This window comes from Octodon degus, unplaced genomic scaffold (assembly GCF_000260255.1).
Source record: "Octodon degus isolate 3935 unplaced genomic scaffold, OctDeg1.0 scaffold00003, whole genome shotgun sequence".
In the NCBI taxonomy this organism is placed as follows: domain Eukaryota; kingdom Metazoa; phylum Chordata; class Mammalia; order Rodentia; family Octodontidae; genus Octodon; species Octodon degus.
The window spans coordinates 26051716-26059564 of NW_004524579.1; the positions used below are offsets into that span (position 1 = coordinate 26051716).

General features: G+C 37.5%; 1 protein-coding gene, 1 long non-coding RNA gene and 1 pseudogene across 5 annotated transcripts in view; 2 read left to right on the forward strand and 1 right to left on the reverse strand.

The window, feature by feature from the left end:
• The window catches only part of LOC111816665, an 8424-nt gene extending 2675 nt beyond the window's left edge, over positions 1-5749 (forward strand). Inside the window, exon 3 of the long non-coding RNA XR_002821015.1 lies at positions 5664-5749. This is a non-coding gene — a long non-coding RNA (uncharacterized LOC111816665). The remainder of the gene's footprint in view (positions 1-5663) is intronic.
• Dym (dymeclin) overlaps positions 1-7849 on the reverse strand; it is a 543161-nt gene that overhangs the window by 168681 nt on the left and 366631 nt on the right. The gene's annotated exons all lie outside the window — the stretch shown is intronic.
• LOC101574952 lies at positions 4843-5642 on the forward strand (annotated as a pseudogene). The gene has a single exon (XR_192325.1). The product of XR_192325.1 is annotated as an integral membrane protein 2B pseudogene (transcript).

Here is a 7849-nt window from a genome sequence, read left to right on the forward strand (position 1 = left end):
ACTCTTCAGTGAAACTGAAAGGGAAGCAATTCTCTCAAACTCATTCCTGGAGGCAAGTATTACTGTGATTCCAAAAACAAAGATCCAACTAAAAAAGAGAACTGTAGGTCAAACTTTCTAAAGAATATAGATGCAAAAATCCTCAATAAAATACTAGCAAACAGAATGCAGCAAATCATGAAGAAGATTATACATCATGACCAAGCAGGACTCATTCCAGGAATGCAGGAATACTTCAACATACGTAAGTCCATAAATGTAATATAGTACATCAATAGAACCAAGAATAAAAACCACATGATCATTTCCATAGATGCATAAAAAGCTCTTGTCAAAGTCTAACACTTATTCATGATAAAAATCCTACAGAGAATTGGAATAGATGGTATATATTTCAACCTGATGAAAGCCATCTATGAGAAACCAACAGCTAATACCACACTAAATGGACAAAAACTGAAGGCCTTCACTTTGAAATCTGGAACAAGACAAGGATGTCCACTGTCTCCATTTCTGTTAAATACAGTTCTAGAAACACTAATCAGAGCAATTAGACAAGAGAGAGAAATAAAAGGAACAGCGATTGGAAGAGAAGGGAAATTATCATTATTTGCAGATGACATAATATTCTATGTAGAGGACCCCAAAAACTCCATCAAGAGTCTTGTAAATTTAATCACCAAATTCAGCAATGTAGCAGGATACAAAATCAACACCCAAAAATCAGTAGCATTTTTGTACACAAACAATGAACACACTAATAGAGAAATAAGGGAAGCCACGCCTTTCACAATAACATCCAAAAATATGAGATACTTGACAATAAATTTCACAAAGGATGTAAAAGATTTCTTTTTTTCTGTATTTAGGACAGAGGGTGTTCAGGGTGTACAGGGTCTCACTACATAGATCGGACTCCTAGTGATTCTACTTTTTCAGCTTCTCAAGTGCTGGGATTACAGGCGCGCATCACCATGCCCAGTCTCAATTGCTGTCTCAGTGTGCCCTTTGGGCAGGGCCGACACGGCACGCAGGGGATCCAACCCCTCTGCCTAAGCAGGCACCTTAGTCCTGATCTATCAGGCCAGCCCAAGGATGTAAAAGATTTAAACAGTGAAAATTATGGTACTTGGAAAAAAGAGATTGAAGAGGATTTGGGAAAACAGAAAAATATTCCATGCTCCTGGATAGGAAGAAACAACACTGTGAAAATGGCCATACTCCCAAAGTTGTGATACAGATTCAATGCAATATCAATTGAAATACCATTAGAATAGTTCACAGAGCTAGAGAAAACCTCCCTCAAAATCATTTGGAACAAGAGAAGACCCATAATATCAAATACCAAAAGCAATCCCGGGAAGCAAAGGAAAGGCAGGTGGTATCACAATCCCTCACCTGAAATTATACTATAAAGTTACTGGGATAAAATCAGCATGGTACTGACATGGAGACAGCCCTGAGGATCAATGAAACAGATTAGAAGATGCAGACATAAAGGGGCCAAAATTGCTCTCTGGAAGAAAGATAAGTTCTTTAATGAATGCTGCTGGAATAACTGGCTTTCCACACACCAAAGGCTGAAACTAGACCCATGCCTATCACCATGCACAAAACTATGGTCAAAATGGATTAAAGATTTGAATATTAAAACAGAGACACTAAGTCTTATGGAGAGGACAGAGTTAGCTAGAGAGTTCATGAACAAAACCAAACTACATGGGAAATACTTCGAAGAATCAAAAACTGTGATTTCATTTTTTTGAAAGTTTCTGCACTTCAAAGCAAATCTTCAACAGAGTAAAAGGAAAACCCACTAGTGACTGGCGAGATAGCTCAGCAGACTAAGTGCCTGTTTAGGCAAGCACAGGGACCAGGGTTTGATACCAAGCACCATATGCAGTGCCGGCCCAGCCCCCAAAGGTGAGCTGAGCCAGCCATAGAGACTGGGCATGGTGGTGCACACCTGTAATCCAAGCACTGGGGAGGCTGAAAACAGGGGGATCACCATGAGTCCAAGCTGTATAACAACCAAATAAAACAAAAACAAAAAATGCAAAGCTACCCTTCCTTTTAGGGGCTGGAGAGATAGTTCAGCAAACTAAACCACCTGCTTAGGCAAGCTCAGGGAGCATGGTTGGATCCCTGGCATGTGGTGCCAGTCCTGCCCCCAGGGTAGGCTGAGCAGGCCACACACACACACACACACACACACACACACACACAGAACTCACAAAATGGGAAAAAATTATAGCTGATTGTCCCTCCAACAAAGACCTTCTATCTAGAACATATAAAAATATTTAAAAAGTAATCAGGCACCACCCCTAAATTCAAAGACCCAATCCAAAAATGGGCATCTAAGATAAATACACACTTCTCAGAGGAAGAAATACAAATGGCAAATATATGAAAAAAAATGCTCAACACCATTCATCATTTGAGAAATGAAATTAAAACAACACCGAGATTCAATCTCCCCCCAGAAAGAATGGTTAACATCAAGAAGTCAGCCAATAGCAAATTCTGGAGAGGCTGTGGAAGAAAATGAACCCTCTGTACTGTTGTTAGGAGTACAGACTGGTACAACCACTATGGAAATCAGTATGGAGATTCCTTCAAAAGCTAGGATTGGAGGTTCCATTCAAGCCAGCTATTACCCTTGTGAGTATTTTTGTAGAAGAATTGAAAACCTCATACCACAGCAATATATATGCACCCATGTTTATAGCAGCACAATTTGCCATAGCTAAATCCTGTAAACAACCCAGATGCCCATCAACTGAAGAACGGATGAAGAACATGTGGTATTTTTACACAATGGAGCATTATTTAGCTATAAAACAGGATAAATTTGAGTCTTTTGTCAGTAAATGGATGCAACTGGAGAACATACTTGTGAGTGAAATAAATCAGACTCACATATGCAAGCATCCTATTGTCTCCTTAGTGTGAGAACTTGAAAGAGAAAAATGGAATCTAAAGGGTACAATAGATATTGAGAAAAGGGAACAAACTTATTCAAAAGTAAAGACTTACTGAGTTGAGGAGAAGGACAAGAGAAGGACCAGGGAAAGGAGATGTATCTATGTATGCAAGCAGGATGGTTTGGACAACTGTACTGTGCATTTCTGCTGGTCTATGGAAAGAAGCAGTTAATGCTTTAATTTGTTTCATCTCCTTTTTTCAATTGTATGCTTTCTCTTCTTTATTCCTTATACATTTCTTTCTTTTTTTTCTTCTTCAATTTTACATGCATATATATGGTCATATGAATAACTGGTTGGAAGACAACACTGTGTATTACAACAAACACTGTGAAATTCCTATTACTTTAAGTGAAATTCTGTGTCACTTGTAAATTTTTCTGTTTTAATTTTAATTTGTACTGTCTTTAAAAAATAAGTTGCTTGGATATGTCAGTGTACTCAAGATAACTGTTCCTATGTCATATGAATGTTAAATTCTCTATCCCAACCTTGAGTTAAACAGTAAGCACTATCAAGAATTCTTTTTTTTATTTTTTATTTTTTTTATTTTTTTTTCTTTTCAAAGTTTTATTGATAAACATATAGCAATGAGACAGTTTCAAATCAAATCAAAGTACAGTTTCAACAAATAATACACTGCATATATTCTTCTTAGTGGTTAATTGCTGTACAACATGCAGACTTGTGATCCTACTTACAAACACCATTAGAAAAAATCATTCTATTCATTAAGAGAATACAACTATATATCCATCCCAACCACTTTGAATACACAGATACAAAATGGACATTCATAGTTATACCCCAATTTTTTTTTAAGTTCCGTTGTTGAATATTATAGGTGTGTAAACTCAGCAAAATATTCTAAAAGAGTACAGAAGCCCATAATAGCATTGGGTCTTCTGTTTAATTGGCAATGTCAGAAATTATTGACGTGAGTCCCCCACAGCTCAACATAACAACATGGCTTTACTTCCTATATTTCATCTTCATACTTTTCTACTGGATGGTTAAGACCAAGGTAAAGCAGAACCTATGCAACAAGAGTTGTAGCTTTTTGGTTTGAGAAGGTCAGTGAAATGCCCTCAGGATTTATCCTGAGATCCTGTACCTCAGATTGTAGAACCTTTGTCAGTGCAGCCATGTGGATGAGTCACGGCCATTGCTTGGCCAATGTGCTCTCTGTGAAAGCCTGAGAGAGTGTCTTCTCCTCATGTGACTCTCCTTAGGCACACTCCACGTCATCGATCGATTTCCTCTTTGGCCCCATAACCTTCTTGATCAGAAAATCTAGGACACTACCGAGGTACATGACGTTACAGTACAAGTTACTATCAAGAATTCTTAAAAAATAGAATGATATATGTCGATTCAGGTAACAATACCTCCTAATACATTTCGGAAGAAACTAAGTGTCTAAAAGTAGATATAAAAGTTATCAACAAGATGTAAAAGGTTATTAATAAGAGCTATCAATGCAAAATGTAAGACAACTGAGTCTAGAGTTAGTAGTGTCTTAGGCTTCAATACTGAGGGACAATGGTAAGTAATCATGACTTTATAAAATGAAATTTCAAATATATGGGTTTCATTTCCTAAGCAGCTACAATACAAATTATCAAATCAGATCAAGAAGAAGTTTAACAACCTGTTCTATTTGCACTGAACTAAAAAGAAAAAATGCTACAACTATCTTCTGAAAGTGAATGAAAAGCTTCAGCCACTGCACAGCCACCCGACCCCATCAGCGTCCACGGAGTCGCAACCCCAGCAGGGTCGAGGAGGCTGCAGTTGCAGCCTGGAGCCCATAGCGTGCGCCTCCAGCCTGCTCCGGGGCGCCCCAGGCCGCATCATGGTGTAGGTGACATTCAACTCGGCTCTGGCCCAGAAGGATGCCAAGAAGGACGAGCCGAAGAGCGGCGAGGAGGCACTCATCATCCCCCCGGACGCTGTTGCCTTGGACTGCAAGGACCTAGATGATGTAGTACCAGTTGCCAGAGAAGAGCCTGGTGTTGGTGCATGTGCTTTGGACTAGCATTTATGCTTGCAGGAGTCATTCTTGGAGGAGCATACCTGTACAAATATTTTGCACTTCAACCAGATGACGTGTACTACTGTGGAATAAAGTACATCAAAGATGATGTCATCCTAAATGAGCCTTCTGCAGACGCCCCAGCTGCTCACTACCAGACAACTGAAGAAAATATTAAGATCTTTAAAGAAGATGAGGACGAATTCATCAGTGTGCCTGTTCCAGAATTTGCAGATAGTGATCCTGCCAACATTGTTCATGATTTTAACAAGAAACTCACTACCTATTTAGATCTTAACCTGGATAAGCGCTATGTGATCCCCCTGAATACTTCCATTGTTATGCCTCCCAGAAACCTGTTGGAGTTACTCATTAACATCAAGGCTGGTACCTATTTGCCTCAATCATACCTGATTCATGAACACATGGTTATTACTGATCGAATTGAAAATATTGATGGCTTGGGTTTCTTTATTTATTGACTGTGCCAGGACAAGGAAACTTACAAATTGCAGCGCAGAGAAACTATTAAAGGTATTCAGAAACATGAAGCCAGCAACTGTGTCACAATTTGGCATTTTGAAAACAAATTTGCTGCGGAAACTTTAATTTGCTCTTGAACAGCCAGGAAAAACATGGAGAAAAATTTAATGCCACAGCATAACTATACCCTTTGTATTTTGTGCAGTGATTATTTTTAAATATCTTCTTTCATGTAAGTAGCAAACTGGGCCTCACTCTCTTTTTATCTCATTAATTCAATTAAAAACATCTTTAAAAAATAAAAAAAAAGTGAATGAATAGATTTTTTTTTTTTTTTTTTGGTCTTATTTTGTTTTTTGAGACAAAGTCTCAACTACATAGTCGAGTTCAGGTCAGCCTTAAATCTGCTATGCTGTCCAGGCTGGCCTCAAGCTTGTGATGCTCTTGCCTCACTTTCCTGCGTGTTGGGATCACAGGCAAGCAATAGCCCACCTGCTGAAAGAATCAATTTTTACATTCACATCATGCAACAATTAATGAGGAAATTCAATACTTTAACATAGAAATTAGGGGCCAGGGAGATGGCTCAGTATAATAAGTGCTTCCCTGGCAAGTGCAAGGGCCTGAGTTCAACCCCTGATTCTGCAAAAAAAGAAAAAAAAAAACAACAAAAAACAAAAAACATAGAAATTGCTCATACTGACTATATGGGAGAAACCAATCTTTGACTGGAGAAAGGTCAAAAAATTTTAATTTTGGCTCCTTACTATCTGGGTAGGGTCTTTTTGTCTTGCCTCTGCATTTACTTTGTGGACTTAGGTGACAGGTAAGCTCTACACAAAGATGCAAAAGCTCTTAGATGAACAAAAACCAACATAATTTCATTTCTATGGTTCCACAGAATAAAACTCTTGTCATCATAAATAGTTGTTCAGGTGATTGAAAGAAAAAAGGTAAACAAAACATATATGACACTGTGATAATATTGCTTTAAAACTCATGGCAATAGTTTAAAAGATAATGACAAAACTCATTTGTCTTTTTTTTTTTTTATTTTTTAATACTCCATACTCAGCCTGTAACATTTGGCCAAGGCTGTCTAAAAAGTACATGCTTGTTTTTTTAATTGTTGAAAGTCTCCTTTAACAATTCTGTGCTTTTAGTCGTTGAATGAGATTTTATAAAATCCCGATATACAGACAGAAAAGCATGGGTAATTCAACAAAGAGCTCCCTGGTCCCTGTAGCACCTTTCTTGTCCCTACAGAAAACTGAAGGACAATTTTTGTTTATTTCCCCTAAAAGCAGCCAGGGCAGTTTCCTCATTATCTAAAACATCATTGAAGGGTTTCTCCTGAGAGGTTCAGCCAAACATGGTTGTAGTAAAGTACTAATACTAATGTTTTTGTAACTTGCAATTTGCTTTCTACATCTTCACTCAACTGACTTGTGAATTATATAGTATAATGAGTATAAACATTTTCTTAATAAACTCCAAAACCCCTAGGTAGAGAAAAGTACTCTATGTACTACAGTGAAAAGAAAAACACCATTTCTAAGGACTTATTCAAACTCTTTGCTAATATAGTTTGTTCAATCTTGGTACAGAAATTGTGCATCTGGGAATCCATGACTACATTAAGACCCTTTTTCATTCCTTTTTCATCTTTTATGAACAAGTTGTCTAAAGCATTAGTTCATGATAGAAAATTTTATGTGGTAGCTGGCAAGGACACTTAATCAAAAATAAAATTTAAAAAGGAGGAAAATATTCATTTTTCCAATAATTACTAATTTAAAAGAGGACAAGAAGAGTGATTTCAAAGAAAGTGACTGATATAAGATTAAGTTATCATGACAGAAGAGGATATTACCATGCTTATTATTAAGATTACTGCTGTTTTCTGTAATCCCCTTTCAGATCTGAGGCAGAGGGAATGAGTTAAAGTTGCCACCATCACTACTACCAAGAGATGGTGGCAACCATCTTCTCCAATTAATGCCAAAGAAAGGCAGCAAAACTCAAGTTTATAAAACTATTTGGAAAATATTGTGATTTCCAACTTTCATACAAATGCAAGTTAAAATAAGGACTGTTAACAATAGATTTCAAAAAAATTTTTTCTAGTATTCCTAGGGACCAGATACTTCAATAAATTTAACTTTTATTTTGTAAAAATATCATAAAAGGGCCAGCAAGATAGCTCAGTGATCTAAAACACTTGCTTAGGCAAGCATGCAGGGACCATGGTTTGATCCCTGGTACCACATGCTGCACCAGCCCTGCTCCCAGAGTAGGCTGAGCTGGCCACAAAAAGAAAAGAAAAGAAAAGATATCATGAGAC